Raw genomic sequence first — 18,129 nt, 5'->3', positions numbered from 1 at the left:
AAAGTACACAAAGGAGGTACTGGCACTTGGGTTGGGCCCAACCCCAAGAGCTACAGCCTCCTAAGAATGATTAGGTCTGGTGAAAATCTGGATTCATCTTCATTGATAAAAAAATAATAGTTACATCCCAAAAACTGTCTACAAGAAAAAGCTCGAAAATGTGCTGATACAGGGTTGCACTAGAGTGCGAAAATAGACTAAAAATATGATTAAAATATAACCAAAATATAACTAATAAAACTGAAGCCCTAAGCCTTCCTATTTATACAAATGGGGACCTCTAACAGTCCTCCTAAAATCAAGGAACTCGGCTTCCTGGAACTAAAGATAACAACAGTCCTACTTGATTTGCTTGGCTGCCCTTTGGCTTTGTGCTCTGAGTTTTCGATGGAGAATTCGAAGTAAGGGCTCATAAATGAAGGGGACACCTTCCTACAAATCCTCTCCCTTGTTCTTCCATGAATTTGGCTACCAAGTGCTCATTAAACCTTTGATTTTGTCTCAAAATTGACCAAAAATCTGCATAAAGCACACATTAGACTTTTTGGCATAATGACTAACCCAATTCACTCTACTAGCATAAATATAATAAAAAGCATGCAATAAACTAATGAGAATGGTGGATTAAGTTGAATTAGGAGGCTAAATGATCCCATATAATTACCCATTTCTGGGGCTCATCAACAAATATATTTTCATTAGTGTTCTTGTGGAGAGATCTCGTATTTATGCAGCTCCATTGTATTTTCTTAGAGGGATGTAATTGTATTGATGAAAATAATGAAGATTGGTGTCATGTTTAGCTTCTAAATCTTGTTCTCCTACATAGGTCTATGAGTTTCCTTGGGGTTCGGCATCCCAGGAGCCTCAGAGCCCTTTTGTATCATTTTATTTTTTTCTTTTCACTTCTTACTCACATGCATCTCTTGTTTTCGTTTCTTTCTATTTCTGCATTTAGTATTAATGGTTTCTTGTCGTAGGATTGGGTTAAAAGGTTGATGTAAGTTATTTTGTAGGATCACAAGCATTATTTCATCCTTGGAAGATATTTGGAAGGTCATAGTAATCATTGAGCTACTTAGATTAGTCTTCTTATTCCCAAATCTAGATTTTTGGAACTCTTTTGTGGCAACTAGCAGTAAATTTCTGTTATTTTTTAGAGCATGATAACGAACTTCAATCAAGTTGATTTCACTTGTATTAGATCAAAAAACATTTTATTTCATAACAAAATTTACCCATTGCATTTTCACTTGAATAGGTTAGACATTTATTGATTTACTAGCTCACCAGTTCTCAATTTTTTGAGTTTTAGACTACTAATTTCTGTTATTTTTAGACTAGTAATTCCTAGTGATTCCACTTGGAATTCAGACCTAAGACATCCTAGTCAATAATAAATTTTCCCCATCCAATTTGGATTTGATTTTCTTGGTCATTCGATGAATAATAATTTCGTATAGTAAATCTGTAACATCATGTAGTAAAACAGGGGATCTTGTAGGAGAACTAGTACATCCTGTAGGAAATCCCGTAGCGGCCTGTTTTGAGCCCAAATTGAGAAAAATCATCCTTGAAGCTGGGATTAGGCCTCTTCATGACCTCCATTCCATCAAGACCATTTTAACCCTCTTCCTCCATACCTATCTCCCCCGCCAAAAAACAAGTGAGAATTAGCATTTGCATTTATAAAACAAAAAGATTAAAAAAAAGATTTCTTTTATAATCACACATGCACATAGCAGTTAATACTCCTTAGATTAGTCTCCATGCTCAGTTAGTTTAAATCATCACATATGATGAATAGGGTTAAGTTAGGTTTTTTTTACATTTAGTTCATGATCTTTATGTAATTAGAATATGTTTCTTTCCTTGTACTTTATTTCTTGCAATAGGTTAAGGTTTCCATTTCGAGCATTTCATTTTCTGCAATTAGTTTAGGATTTGGTTTTAGTACATGCACTCCATTACATCTTGAAAGCAAAGAAAGGACATGTTTTATGATGCACATATAGTGTCGATACCTCTTAATTTTGTACGAACCCCGGGTTGATAATTAAAATTCGGTAGCCTTGGGAGTTGCAGCATTCTTGCTGTAATATCGAGGCTCGTCAGTTCCTTTGATAGAGTTTGTAGTTGCTTAATTTTTTTTTCATATGCCTTGATGCTCCACTGTCAATGATCCATGCATTGTCAACATTAAGGGATCTTGTAGGTGCAGCTAAGAGCCTTTGACATTTGACCTTATTGAATAAGTAGTAGACAATCTTCTTGTAGAAGTGAATCCCATTCTTATCATAGAGGGAGTAATAATTTCCTTTAAGCCAATGAAGTGATATCAATATTCTTTGACCTTAGCTCTGATACCATGTTTAGAAATCAATTCTAGTAGTAATAAGGTTAGATTTCTCTTTCTTGATAATTACTTGTGAATTATGTTGCCTTCTTTTACTTATTTGTTATATTATATTTCATCAATAAATTACCGAATTATGTGTGCATGAAGATCAAAAAAACATAAGACACACAATATGTATGCACTCTACCAGGGTAAAACCCCTAACTAGGGGAAAATCCAGTGAAAATATCTTCCTTCAATAGTTTTCCTTATGACTCTTCTACCTAAACAAAGACCTCCTCCACATCAAGCCAACCTCTCCTTCTTTGATCCAATCTTCGACCTAGTAGTAGTAGCAAATAGAACCTAACATTAGAGGAAATTTGAGGTCTAAAATGGTCCTCCTAAGAAAACTATAAAATAATAGTGGAAATAACAAAATAAGATTAGATTACATCATAAAATTTTAGAGGGAAAAAAGAAAAAACTATTTTTTCAACTTGTATTTTCAACTTATCTCCATATGGGTTTACTCACATTCCAAGTGGAAACTCTCGTCGGATGCATAAATTGATTCCTCATCCAATGAGTACCCATGTTGCATACTTTGGATGGAATCGGATACACAAAAAATGAGAAATACATGAAAAACGTGATTGCAATCACGTTGTTTTCATGTATTTCTCATTTTTCATGTAGCAGGGTCCATCAAAAGTATGAAAAATGGGTACTCCATGGATGAGGAATTAAATTTTGTATCCATCGAATAATCCCACTCGAAATTTGAGTAAAACTTTAGGGAGATAAGTTGAAAATATGAGTTGAAAAAGTAGTTTTATTATTTTAATATTTTTTAATATTTTTACTTTTTTACTCCAAAAATGGTGAATCATCCCCCATGGTTGACATCATCATTTTGAATTCTATTGGTTCTTATAAAGTTTATTTTGGTTGTACATTTTTCTTAGGAGGCCCATTTCAGACCTAAAAATTCCTCTAATGAAAACTCAATTTGTCATCTTTCGGCATCAGCGACAGCTTCAACCTTGACTAGGAGACTTTGATCTCCTAAACCATCCCACACGAGAGAGAGAGAGACCAAAATTTCAATTTTCTTCATCCCTTCCTCCTTGACCAAACTCACACTCCTTTTAACCCCTTCCTTCAACTTCGCACTTCTTCCAATATTCTAGCTTTCAATTTCCAAATATCGAACTATGTTTGAGAGAGTGAGATCCTCAAATGAAGTTGATCTGCCTTGTATACATAACCTTCCAATGAGGTCAAATTTCCTTCCTTGAGGCCGACTTGGTATGGACGTTACATAATTTATTTTTGACTCAAAAATAATTATTTTTACATCGTTCAAAAGCCCAAGAAGAGTCTCATAAAATATACAATGACTTTATTGTCTCTTCATTAATCCTAGGAGTCCATAATGGGTCATTGTAACAATAATAAAAACTCTTTTGAAAAATACATTTTATGAAGACCGAACCTAGTTATATTTTTCAACACCTCTCCTACCCGCCGGAGGATTGTGGGGACCACCCACCATGACAGTCAATCCACTGGTGCCCATTCAAGCGAGTGAGGAATTCAAATTAAAATGGTAACATCTCCACCCTTCTCTCACTCCCATCCACCTATCATTTTTCACTACCCAATCCCATTTTTCCATGCGTCCTCCCAGGACGTCATCCCACGTTAGCCAACTGTTGTCCCATCTTTACCTATAAAAACACTTGCACCCTGAATTTTTGAAATTTTCGTATTGCTTCCTGGTGCAAATGCCTCCTGCCTTCCATCTATTCTGCAAACGTTGTCCAACCACTCATTTGGTCCAGAACCTCCCTCCAACTATATTTTCAACTATCTCTAGGGAAGATAGGTAACCAGTCAACCCCTTTCACCTACAATTTATTTGAATATTCATTGGAACATGAAGAAGGTGGTCCCTAAACCCTCTAAATCCTGTGAGGTTAAACCCTCCTCCAGTGTTGAGCATCTCATGGACACTGAGGCACAAATTGCTGACCCCTCTAGTGCCTACCACCTTGTGTACCTTTGATTTAACTTGTATGGTAGCCACGTTAGAAGGGAAGACCCATTTCAGATGGTTGACTCAGACCTAAACTACCAAATTGTACCTGCGGTACACCATTTCCCTAAGTTTGTCTCTTGGCTAGCAGCTGCTTACATAGACGAGAAGTATTGTTTTTTCTCCTCAACCGGGGTCAAAATATTTGAATTGACCCCATAGCTAATTCAAAAGGCCCTAATTTACCCAAGTTCCTTTGAACCCCACTAGTTCACAGAAACCACATTGGTCTACCATTACACTACCCTTCCAGCTGATGCGTAGAAATCCTTTCTGCAAATGGTCCTGAACCTTGGCCTACAGTCTCTGCTTATTGCTGATAGTTTCCCTACAACCATCTTTGCAGAACCTATTTATCCCATCCTATCTATTGTAGGCCATTTTTTCACATCCTATCAATAGGCCTCCTAATGGGATCAATCAACATCCTATTCCCCCTTGTCATCATCTTGCAAAAATCCTTAAGTATGCCTTTTTCATTCGCTGGAGTTTCTGCTGAAATTGCATCATCTAAGCTAGTTTTAGGACCAAACCTCCCTAGCCTCTTATTGGACATCATTCACCTATAGTTTGCTCCACTGTGGCTTGCATTGATCACCTACAGGTTGCTCCTCTTTGCACCTACATTGGTTCTAGAAATTCAAGAAAAAGAGAGAAATTTTGGAAGCTTCCTCTTCAAGAAGCTTCCAGAATTTGCTACAACCATTTACCTCAGATGGAACATTCAGATCCTATCCTACCCTACGTTGGGGTTTCCATCCCTTATCCATTGATCCCATCCTCCCATAAAAGGTGGATCTAAAACCTTAGATTGGTAATTGGATAAGAACTCCCAACTTACGCCACTCCTCTATATATTTACAACCTTCCATATGCAAGTGGTTGGATTTTGGAGAGTGATTCTACCCTTATGCTATTATTGTGAGAGGGTTCATTTCATGCATTTAGGGTGATTGGAGGTGCACATTGTGACAAGGAAAGGACAAGTAAGTTTGGAGGAGCTCTTCTACAAGATCAACACCTATTTGTGGTTGTAACTCCTTCCATTTATATTAATTCAAATAATTCTTTGCTTTCCTATAAGTGATGTTGTTATTTCATATATTTCAATACCATGTTGATCTATTGAATATAGTACTTAGATGATACTGCATAGAACTTGTAGTTTCTTGGCTTATGTTATATGACTGTGCAAGTTCTAACTTTGAAAATCAGAGATAGAATTAGAGGATTCAAGCTAAATAAGGAGTGAAACTTGTGACGGCTTCTAGGCAGGCTTCATTCCATCCTCTATTTACTTTAAGGAAAGAATTAGGTTCCTTGTCTCGCTTTTGTTCTAGGTTAGCCACCATTCTAGGGGAGATCCTTTTAACTATAATCATAAATCTCGTATAACATATTGGTGACTCCAATGGGGATTGGTGCATTCCCTTGGTGGTTCCTTTTTCCATTGTGTTTGATTACCTCTTTGATAGACCTTGTTTTCTTTACCCAACCAAGCACAGGTCCAGGAAGTCATTTCACTAAGTCTCTTTTGCAATTTTTTTGTCAAAATCCTCTATCCCTGGACCAATTCTCCCATGGTGCCTCTGATAGAGCATTGTACCTCACCTGGGCCCACTTGTTACCAACGTTGCAAGGCACTAGTGCCTCTTCTGCACTAGTGTTGGCCCCTTTTTTTGCACAAAACTTTCCCTTGTTTATTAGTGTCTCTTCGATCAACCTACTTCCATATGATCTTCCCTAATTCTTTAGTGTCTTATGGTCTCTCTAAAGCCTCCATCTAGTTTGCATTTGTTTTTTATTTCCTTTGGTAAGAATTGGTTTTTATTTTTATTTGTTCTTATCATTTGGTCGCTTGCTAACTAATTTTGTTTGGTCATTTACTGCTTGGATGAATTGTTGCGTCAGTGATTAAACATTTGCATCTTAGTTTTCATCATTTTGAAAATTAAGTGTGTTGAAAAGAAAAATTGCATTACCATTTAGGATTTTGCATGTGCATTGATATAGAAACAATTACATTGAAAGGGACATTTCATCTTGCATCTTGTTTGATGCATGTTGTATGCTGCATACTGACTGTTTCTTCCCTTGCTTAGCTAGTTTTTTATTGAAAGAGAAAGTTTTCCATTCTCTCGTGCTAGATTTTCATTTTAGGATATTCAGGTGGCATTCATGATGAGCCCAAAATTGAAACTTAATCAAAGATAAACAGTAAAATTTATTGAATCGACCTAGGGAGCATTTGTAACATTAATGCGAACTCTTAGAGGTCTAGGCTAGAGATGTGTTCTAGCATGGTTAAACATAGGAGTTGTCGTTGTTTTCTAGCGTTGCATCTCGGGAGTGAAATCGCGTTCCACATATGCGAGTGTATAGGATCATTCTCCAAGTACCTTTGGGTATATTGGATGTGCTCCATGCACGTAAATTATATGGGAACGCTCTCATTGAATGGTTATGCATTAGGCAACACTATTATGAAATACATTCCCACATACCATTGAGTATATTTTTGGAGTCCTCTATAGGTTGTTATCCATCCATAGGTAACTGAGTATGTCACCTTGTATAACGTGATACACCAAACACAACATTCTGGGAGATTGGTTGCCATACGTTAAGTCCATGGTTCGCCAAGGTGTATATTGCAATTCACGGTTTGATTTATGCCTTGGGGGGAGGCCCTCAAGATCTAAAAAATTGAAATGGATATTGGGTGGGGAGGCCCCCAAGATTTGAAAAATTGAAATGCCAGAATAAAAAGAGGAGAACACATAGAAAATAAAGCCACAAAGAAACTTGTTTTTATTAAAACAAAGAATAATTGTAAAAGATACATTGTGGTGGACAATCTCCCATTTACAAAATGTGACTTGTTACTTATAGACTTTTTTTGGTTAAAATACCACAGGTAAATTCTATTGGTGGGTAAATACCATGGCTGAATGAATACAATGGGTGGATGTCACTTAGAATATGTTGTAGCAGCTGCAAAACCCTCCAAAATTTTGTCTTGCACTCAAATTTTGGAGCCTACTGTGGATCCTATGATCGGTAGTTCCTTAGTCACTTATTGGTAAGCTCATGATTTCAAGCTCCCTTCCTAAATCATAAGAGTCATTCATGCTTTTATCTTTATATAGTATGTGTCATCTTTGGGCATGGGGATTATTGCTTATCACACAAAGGGAAGTTGTTTTCCTTCACGGGGAAATATTTGTGAGAATGGGTTTTTCTCATCACATAGACGTGTCTCACACTTATTTCATGCACTCTTGCACAAGTGTCGCCTTTATCCTCCCAAAGTCTATCATCAGAGCTACACTTGTCGTAAGATGCCATAAAGGTTGTTGCATAAAGTGAAGTATGTTTTTATATGTTTTGTATGGTCTATGTTGTATGACTAAGTGTTCAAGTGTGTGATCGTAGTCGATTTATATCATTGTTCACATTAGTTTCACTGATCCCATACTTAAATAATTTTCGTATTTTCCCTAGCAACTTAGCCTCATCTAGCTTTCCTGAACTGTGCACTTCACATCTGCAACCCTCAAGATTTTTCCCTTGCCTACTGGAAATGCATAATGCACAGAAATCCCAACCTCACTTGGCATCCAAAACTGCACAGTTTATTCCTCTATTGTCCTTCACCCACTGTCTCCAGAAATTGTGCAGTTTTGTCCCTTAGGAATATCAGCTGCCCAGCTCACCTTGCATCCTGAAACTGCATAGATGTGTTCTCCCATGGCCTTATCCCACATCAATCATTGCCCACTTAAACTGTGAAATTTTGTCTCTTAATGGCCACCAAGAAGCATGACATGATAAATGACTCTAAAGGAGCTGAGGAGGAAAGGTAAGGAGACTAAGGAACCCAAGGTATGATAGAAGATCAAGACCACATGAAGACTCCATATGATGCATAACCCTTTGGAGGGTAGGTATGGAAAACAAAGCACATATTTTTGAAATACACCTCTTAGTGTAGCATGAAGGACCACTTATCATTTTCATATCATTATGTCTTCAATGACATGCATGGTTGCAAGCACTAAAAGTCATTCCATGTGTTTCCTCTAAGTGTCTTGCTCCCTTTCACTTGTTGGATCAATTGTTGTCTTTTGGCATGTTTGGTTATCATGTCATGTTTGTGAACCTTTTTGGTGATCTCGAAGGTTGGTCTTTGTGTATACAAGTTGTCCTAGCCATGTAAACACGTTTCTCACTTAGACACAAAGTTTTAAGCAGTGTCACACAAGTGTCATCACGCTCGTCCTAAATTCTATATCAAGCGCCGCACTTGTTGCTCTTTGTTTTAGGACAATCCCATAGAGGATAATGATTTGTCTTTTTTTTTCGGTGGTCTATTTTTTTTTGTCGTCAAAGTATGCTAAGTGTGTGATCACAATTTCAAGTTCTTCACAAGTTCATCTGCCTCCCACACTTAGCCATTTTTCTGAAAATCCTCCTGACCAAGAAACTCACTTTCACTGAACCCTAACTAAAATGTGCACTGTGTAGTCTCGCCCCTTAGTGATGCAACCTTGCTACTTGGAACTGTGCATCATGCAGTCACTATCTCCTGGGATAGTTTCACTACACAATTCAAGAGCTGAGCAGACTGGCTTTGTTGGCTTGAGGGGGCATGACCCATGTTTGGAGTTAATTAGCAAAACAAATCCCTACACTACTGGCCCTTTCGGCAACAGCCCGCAAAGCGCGGATTGAGGTCTCATCCAAAGCAATAGGGGGGGATGCTGGAACCAAGTTTCCACACCCTTGAGATGTCTAAGGGGTCAATTTAGTCCAACTGTGAATACCTTCGCGCAGGTTACTTCGTGAGTTGTTCTGACCTGTGAGACCTTCACAACCTGTTATAATTTCCTTCACGCAGTCCTAACCAGGGGCTGAGGTGCTTTCACTCTACTAAAGCAGCAATCTGCACTACTTCTCCAAGTTACACTGCGTATCTTACTTATCTTCTTATAATAGTTAGTTGTCTTCGTGTAAACAGATACTTTATCTTATATTCACTTTATCAACACATTCATATAAGTTCGTGCATCATATAAACAATAGAAAAGTAATTTATATCCGACACATTCAATGCATAAAACAGGAAAAAGATACATAGAAATGATGTAAAACTTCTCTTTATTACTTCTCTAAAGGTTACAGACTTGACTCGCCCTCCGCACTCAGCTGTAGGGGTCCACGCACTTAGCTGTGAACTACTAGGGATGTGTGCACTTAGCTGCAAAGCCTTCTCCTACTCTATGACCCAAAGACTCAACTCTACACTTAGATTAGACTCAATTCTTCATCCTTCATTCATGACTATCATTCCCTTTCTTTACAACTTAGAGCCTCACTCTATTTATACAATCCCATGGTCCACAGACCATGGGTAGATTTCTAAAGCCGAAATTACATTACAAAAATGAGGGCGGACAACCCTATGACTCATTTACAATCTTCGCGCTCCGTGCCCACAAAATGCGGAGTCTTTACATTGGATTTAGTCAAAATCTGGGCTTTAAGCCCCAAAACTTGCCTTGGGGGATCCCATGCCCAACAAGCCCCCAACACAAACATCGTGATTGACCCATGAGTCACTTTGTCGGTGCGGAGATCTTCACGTGGAGACCTCCAAACTCTGCCCGAACCATTGCAAGGTCGGCAACGCACTAGGCGGTTGCCTGTTGTATCTCCTGGACACGTTATTCAAAGACTGCTGAACTTCTTCCCTACATCTTCTCCTGCGTTCCCTGCATTTGCGCAAGCTTGGCTTCAATCGAGGCTGTAATGATGAATGCCTCATCGATCCAAGGCTGGATGCACACCTTCAAAACTGATTCTTTATGTTGTGTTGTGTCTACCTGCTCCTTAAGAACTTTGGCCTATTGCATCCACGTGAGCCTCTGTGTAAGGGCCACCATCTGCATAGTCCCTTTTATATCATCATATCTTTGATACAGCTCATGCGCCTCTGCTTCTAAGCACTGTATGTTCAAGTCCTCCTACAGATTGGTGAGGACCACGAATAACCTACAGATTGGTGAGGACCACGAATAACCTACAGATTGGTGAGGACCACGAATAACTCTTCTAACATTTTGGTGTAGTCCTTTATTGCAATGTTGATCTCCTCCATCCCCGATGTAATGGCACTGGCGCGTTGTTCCCTCACCTCTGGAGGAGTTGAAGGCTACGACTTCAACCACAGCTTTGCTATTTGAAGGTTCAGCTCTAGTTGAACCTTATCCATCTCTTCTCGCGCCTTGCGCACCCCTACTTCTAACCTTTGGATGCGCGCCTTTGCTGGTGCCTCTGCTTGGATGGCCAAGTCAGGGACCATCTAGCAGTTCTTTTCAACCACCTGCACCATCTGCCGGTTCTACGCCACTACCTCGTCATGCTGTAGGCTCAGTTGTTCCATATTAATTTTCTGCTCGCTCAACACCTCTAGTGCGCGGCCCTCCCTATCCCGCAGTTCTGTAGTCACTCCGTCTTGCAGGACATAGAATCTCTCCCAAGGGAGCATAGCCATGTTGATCCCTACTCCCTTCAACGCACTGACCGTAGGTCTGTCGGCCTCATTTTCTGTAACCAGTGCCCCCTCTGGTAGTGCTATGGTGTTGGTCATGCGGGCGCGCAGCATTTCCTCAACCGCGGTTGTTCCTACTACAAGGCTGGTCGAGAGAGTACCAGCCTGAGGAGTGCGCACCTGCAACTCCTGTATATGTGCCCAGAGGGCTCCCCACATAATCTGATTCTCCTCCACGAGGTGCTGGAGTGCCTCCGCAGTGATGTCGCACATCCTCTCCCCTATGTCACACATCTTTCATGGCCCCACTTGATCTCTTGGGCACTGGCGCTTCAACTATGTAGATGTTGTTTCTGGGTCCACGCCACCTTCCTCTATCTCAAGCTCTTCCTTAGGTGAGGGTGACTTATGGCCCTCACACTCCTTCTCTGCTGCCTGTTGTTGTTCTATAACTATATTATGTTGTTCTGTTATTGCCTATGTGGCGTCCCGCACCTCCTATGCCTTTGTTGTTGCTACCTCTTTTCTTCTCTTCTCTGCCAACTGCGTCATCCGCAGTTTTTCCTCCTCCTTCTTCTGTTGTGTAGCAAAATTTTCTATTTTTGTCGTGGAGATGGCTAGAGCACACCACTCTAGCAGCCATGACTCAAGCACGACAAATATAACATCATCTGTGGTCATGTACGACAGTTCATTCCACTTGTTCGCGAGGTCCTTGCGTGCCCTCATGTACACGTGATGGAAATCTGCCTTGAACTCCGCGAAGCTTTATAGGGTATTGTAGATAGTGGATGATAACCGTGTATTTCAGTTAATCCCCATTCTGATGTTCATCTCCATGAAAACCTAGAAGAGCTTACTATCTTGGATCCTTTGCACATCTTTAGTGGCCCATAGTTAAGCATACTTTGCTGCCTCCAGAAGATCCCACTCAATTGTGGGGAATTGGCTATCCTCAGGCAACTCCCAAGCTACCAGCACTATGGACAGTAGAAGCCATGCATAATGGAAGGTCTTCCCATGTTCTTGTGCCTCGCGGCAATTCTCCATGAACTCCTTGCACAGGTACTCTGACGAGTTAAACTGGATGCCCTCTACACACTACGTGGCAAGTGCTACCACTGGTGTGGGCACCTCATCCGCACGGAACTTCTGCATAACCTTGCCAACCAATATCTGGGTCACAAATTTGACTACCTTATTATTGATACTCGAGATTGCGTGCCCTCTCTTCTTCTTCTCCAGTTTGAATTTTGCCTTCATGGCCTCCGTGATGGCAAAGCCGGTGCTCTTACCCTTTGAAATATCTTTTGGGTCCTCCCCCTTGCAAGGGAATCAAGTAATTCTATGAATTAGGTGGTCCATGATGGGGATGGGCTCCTCTAGCCACAAACACCCATCATGCACCAGGTAGAGTAGATGCCTGATGACAAAGATAGTTACTGGGGCACGATGGTAATGTAGCACCCAGAGAAGGTTCAACAACCCTGCTTTCTCTACTCCGCATAACCACTTGTGCGGCTCCAACTCTATGACTCCCACTGTAGTGTTTTTCTTCAGCTTCATGAGCTGTGCGGTTGCCAAGTGTGGGAACTTTTCGTGGTTTGCGAGATCCAATTTTCAAACTTTAGACTTGGCACCCATGCCAAGTGCGCTCCTTCAAAAACGATATCATCAGGTAACAATGGAGTCTGCAGAGAGCTCTTGCTCTCATCTTGGTCCTTCGACACCTTTGCCTTTCCCTTCCACAGAGGAACATATGTGGGCAGCCTAGTTAGAGGGTCTTTGCCCTCGGTTTCCACCTCCCTGTCTTCGTCCTCCTCCTCTTCAACAAGGATTTCCTCAAGGTCTTCCTCCTCTTCATCAATTTCCAGATTAACCACTTCCCCTTTTCTTCCATGGTTAGTTTAGTTCATAGCAGGTTTCTAGGGGACACGCACACTGGGACCATGGGTTGCTTATCTTTCTTGGGCCTCGGTGTGCGTGTTGATTTAGGGATTTCCGTGACTGTCCCAACGCTCTAAGGGGCATCTCCTATTGTCATGGCCTGCGCAGTCTCTTCAACGGTCATTTCGCCGATATCCATGGCTTCCTCTGGTGTGGTCATACTGCTGTTCCAGAAATCTCTTAATGGCTTAGGTAAGTGCTCAAACAACACCTTCAAATTCAAAAAATCAAACAGATCTAGGTTCATAGGTCTCTGGGCGCGCAATAGCTCAATTTGCAAATGGCCAAGTGTTGTTTACTAGGCAGCCCTTTGCAATTTATAGCACCTTTCGAATTCGAATTCGACTGTTCCCCCCAAATCTGGTTCATTAATACTCCCTTGGTGGCAGATTTTCCCAAATCTAGCCCATATATCCTGCCTTAAATGCCTTCCGCTCGCTCCATTTGGTCTCAAACCAAGCATCACATCATGAATAGTGACTTTAACGGTCACTTTCCGACTGACCCACGTGGTAGCGTAGCTACCCTTGTGCTATCGTGGACCCTGTGACACTTCGCTCCTGCACGTAGCCCTGACATCGCACAGTTTTCGGGTAGAGTAGTTTATAGTCCCACGCCTCCTTTCAACTACCTGGAGCACTAAGACTGTGCTTCAATGGGCTAGTTAGATAGTCGGGGATTCAACTGGTTTCCATTCAATATTCTTGGGAAAGGTTATCCATTTAACTTTACCAACTGCACCGCACCTCCATTTGTGACCCCTTTAGTAATATACAACCCGATCCAAGGCATCACACTGATCAACTTTCGGCAGTAGCTCCTAAATTTTTCAACGAAACCATGCGCCTCCTATCTTATCACCATGGTATTTTTATGAAGAAATTCCTTCTTTATTCCTTCCTCAAGCTTCTTAACTTCTTCCACTATGGCGCTTTTCGCCCTTAACCGAACTCTTTCCTTCAAAAGTTATTGGAGCCTAAGATCACCCTGCTAGATCTCTTCATCAGTTCCCAAGCATTCTTCTTCATCCAACTACGCAATCCCTTCTTCCAAGGCTTCACAATCTGTCATATCCGTGGGCTTTGCTATGTGCAAACTAGCCGTGATAGACTCTAGCAGTATTACAACATTCACTCCATAGGCCAACCTAGAAGGCGTCTGTTCTGTCAGTTTCTTGCACATCGCCCTATAAGCCCATAAAACTGCTGGTACATGAAGGTCCTAATTACTTCGCTATGCATTATATACCTTGTTCAGTGCTCCATGTGGATAACCTTTTGTGTGCTCATTCTCTCCACACTCTGTCGTTCCAACTTGAGGAACCATTTGTGCATTTGCCCCCCCAACATAGGCTTATTGACTGTATTTCCCAACTCGAAGCTCATGTGCATCCACACAGGTTGTTTACCATATGCATGTGCCCACCTGGAAAGATGTGCATGCGGACCATCCCATCCATTGTCTATATCTGCCCATCGCACTATAGGTTTCCCAAACTGTGAGTGCAGCATTTTCCTACATGTGTGCCAGTCCTTAAAGCTCCCTTTGTGAATACCCCGCCACCTCGTGGTGTAGCACGCAGTACCCAATTCAAGGCTTGGAAATGTTTATTTTTCGGCACCTCCCTTTCAAACTTATCTAGGGAAGTATCTACCTCACTTAACCCATCATAAGTAGGCAGATCCCTCACTTCTGTCGATACGCAGCGCAACGATCTTGTCATCATATTATAATTCAATTTGGTTACCTCATGTAACCGGTTCTACCATTGTTCTATCTCCTCATCTAAATCTGAAGTGCAGGAGCTTTCACGCTCCCATGATATTCGTCCATCTACAGTTGGATTTACCCAGTCTTGCTCTTGTGTGGTTATCTGGTAGATGCAATCCAAATCATCATCACTTTCATAGTTGTGCGCCGGCTCTGTATAGCGCGATCCCTCAATAGGGTCCAAGGGTATAACTGCACGCAGAGGCTTCTTCTCAAAAATCATCTTGTGCTTCTTTAGATTAATCACCCCATTCAAGTCAGTGGCCCAATCGATTCTTAAGAGCGCGGGGTAGGGATTGCTGTCATCAACAATCTCTATCACTTCAAAGTCTGATAGCGCACTCACTCCCTCAATATCCATGGTGATTCCCTGCAATCGCCCCATGGGTATTATCTTCAACTGTTTCTCCATTCGCAGTGGAATAGGAGACCATTGCAGCATAGGCCTCCCCATGCGCTCCCATGTTTGCTTCAGCAAAATGTTTGCATCCTATCCTAAGTCCAGAATTACTCGGTCCATCTCATATTCTCCAATTTGCGTGGTTAGCCTCATTTCTCTCCCTGTCTTTGTCTTGTGTTTTCCAATCTTCCAAACTATGGGCGGTTATCCTGGAGTGGTCCTAGCGCATCTGTTAATGAGTTCCTGCAATCCTTTTATAGCCTTACTGTCATGCAGTAGCTTCATGCATGTTTCCAAGAATGTCATAAGCATAGATGGGTCCTTTTCTGGCTCTGGTCCATCTTTGCTTTTTGAAGTGGAGGCATCAACGAAGCTCTTCTTAGCTTCCATGAAGGTTTCCTTAGTGCACTCCAAATCAAACTCTTCTTCTTTCATTGGAGCCTTGCGAACCCAAGTACTATCTTCAGGTTGTTTTCCTTTATCATCTCCCATCATGATTCCACTTCGGAGCACAATGTTCACATTCATATCTTCCTCGCATGGCTCAAACCTCATCATCTGCAGGTTCTGAGTTGAGGGAGGTGGTAGCACTCCCTTTTTGCATATCCTAGCTATTAGCGTAGGAAAATCTTCCATCTCATGATCAAACAAGGTACCATATAGACATGATGGACGCATTGGGTTCATACAATCATGGGCATAACATCCTAGCCCTCTGCAATTGTAGCATATCAACTATCCACAATCTCGTCCAATTCCCCCTCCACCTCGGCCTCATCCATGCCCATGAAATCTGGTTCGCACCACTCCTGCATTCGGGTCTAGGGGCCGCGTTTTGGCCTAAACTCTTTAGGTGGGATTTCTATCCATAATCAGCTCATAGCTTCTACAAATGTGCTCAATGTGTCCCATTGATCTACAAAATTTACAGAACAATTGCTATTAATTCTGCATGTACTTCTGTAACAAATGGCAGTTGTCTATAGTGTGTTTCCCTCCTATTTGACAAATCGCACACCAAAAAGCAGGTGTCGCGCTAGGTCCTGCTTGCGCTTCCAATATTAATGGCATTGGTCCTCCTCCCATGAGGTAATTCGCAAACACAGGGCAATGTTCCTTATCATGACCCTGATCCTTGCATTTTACACAGCATACCTCTTTGCGCACTTCTGGTCGGGTTGTCATGTCCTGTTTCAAACTCTACATCTTAAGGCATAAGTTTTCCAATTGCACGTGGATATGTTGAACTCCCAAGTTAGGATCTTACATAGGGGTTTCATGCAGCCTCATTGCGATCTCCAAGGCCTCTTCCTGAGCTGTTAACCTCTGTTGCAACAACGTGTTCCTCAAATGCAGCGTTAGCGATGCTACAAACCATTTGCGGTGCTGTCCATCTGTCAAAGTCATATTAGCTTTGCAAATCATACATTTCAATCTTTGATCCAGCTCCCAAGGAGTCTCACCTAGTATCATTGTGATCTCTTTGAATCTAATTATCGACTACGCTTCTGACTTCAGCCTGCTAAATTCTTTGTTTAGCGCAATTTTGATATCCGTGATTCTCACATTCGGATTGTCTTTAGAATGCTTAATATACTAGGTCAATGTGCGATCCTGCAGAGTGCTGACTAGCATCGATTTCTTTATATTATCATCTATAACTTCTTGCGCTTCCCATACGGCTCTTATCACGAACCAAAACTAGTCTGGATCTTCATTTCCTACTCCCTTGAACACAGGAAACTTTATCGCGCTTGCCATATTGACTCGCAGTGGTGGCGGAGGTGGTACGGGCGAAGATGGAGGTGAAGGTAGTGAAACTGGTGGCAGTGTGGATGGGGGTGGTATGCATGGAATCCTTTGCCTTATCAAATGGATTGCACTTCATGGCAAGACCTTCGCGAGCTCTTCCTCGTCCCCTCGCAGAGGTGAAATCAAAGGGCTATTCTCTGGTCCCTTACTTCCTTCATTCCTGTAGGTTTTTCTACTTTGCGTAGCTCTGGACATCAAGTTAATTGCATAACCCTATTTTCACACAATAGCATTTTAATCCAAGAATTCAAAGACTTTACGTACTTACCTGACAGTCCTTTGAGAAAGCGTCACTCTGCTTCACTATAGCTGGATAAAGTATCTACCGCGAACTCAGTAATGACTCCTCTGATAATCTAATCGATTCAGTGATCAACAACACGTGCGATCTGATCCTCTGATGCTTCCAATCTATGCACCAACTCTGGGGTCAACACAAGAGGATTGTCGAGTTTCCACCTTCCTTGTCTATTTGCTAACTTCGTGATCCACTCGTACAACTTAGTATGGAAAGATGCAAAAAAGATTCCATGGATCTTTGTGTACAGGTAGTAATCTAACCACTCTTATTTTTTCTACGCAGATTCCTGTTCTCTTGTGCCGTGAACTCGTGAATTCTTCTATCCAACCAACCTTCAATTTCCTTTTTAGTTGGATTCCAATGATACGACATCAGACATCTCTATGCAGATTCCGGTCCTGGCAACAGAACCATTTGTTCACTTTGGGGGGGTCTGACCCAGGTTCGAAGTTAACTAGCCAAACAAATCCCTACACTACTGGCACTTTCGGCAACATCCCAAGGAGTGCGAACTGAGGTCTCATTTGAAGCAGTATGGGGGGATGCTGGAACCAAGTTCCGTACCCTTGAGATTTCTGAGGGGTCGATTTAGTTCAACTGTGAATACCTTTATGTAGGTTACTTCACACACTGTCCTGACTAGCGAGACCTTCGCAATCTATTATAATTTCCTTCACGTAGCCCTAACCAGGGGCTGAGGTGCTTTCGCGCTACTAAAGTAGCGATCTGCGTTACTTCCCCAAGTTACACCACGTATCTTACTTATCTTCTTATGACAGTTAGTTATCTTCGCATAAACATATACTTTATCTTATATTCACTTTATCAACACATTCATATAAGTTCGCACATCATATAAACAATAGAAAACCAATTTATATCTGACACATTCAATGCAAAAAATAGG

This window comes from Pinus tabuliformis, chromosome 5_1 (genome assembly GCF_031772625.1).
Source record: "Pinus tabuliformis cultivar Carrire ecotype Pingquan chromosome 5_1, CPIR1, whole genome shotgun sequence".
NCBI lineage: Eukaryota > Viridiplantae > Streptophyta > Pinopsida > Pinales > Pinaceae > Pinus > Pinus tabuliformis.
The sequence above is the reverse complement of the archived record's forward strand: the minus strand, read 5'-3'. Positions refer to the sequence as shown.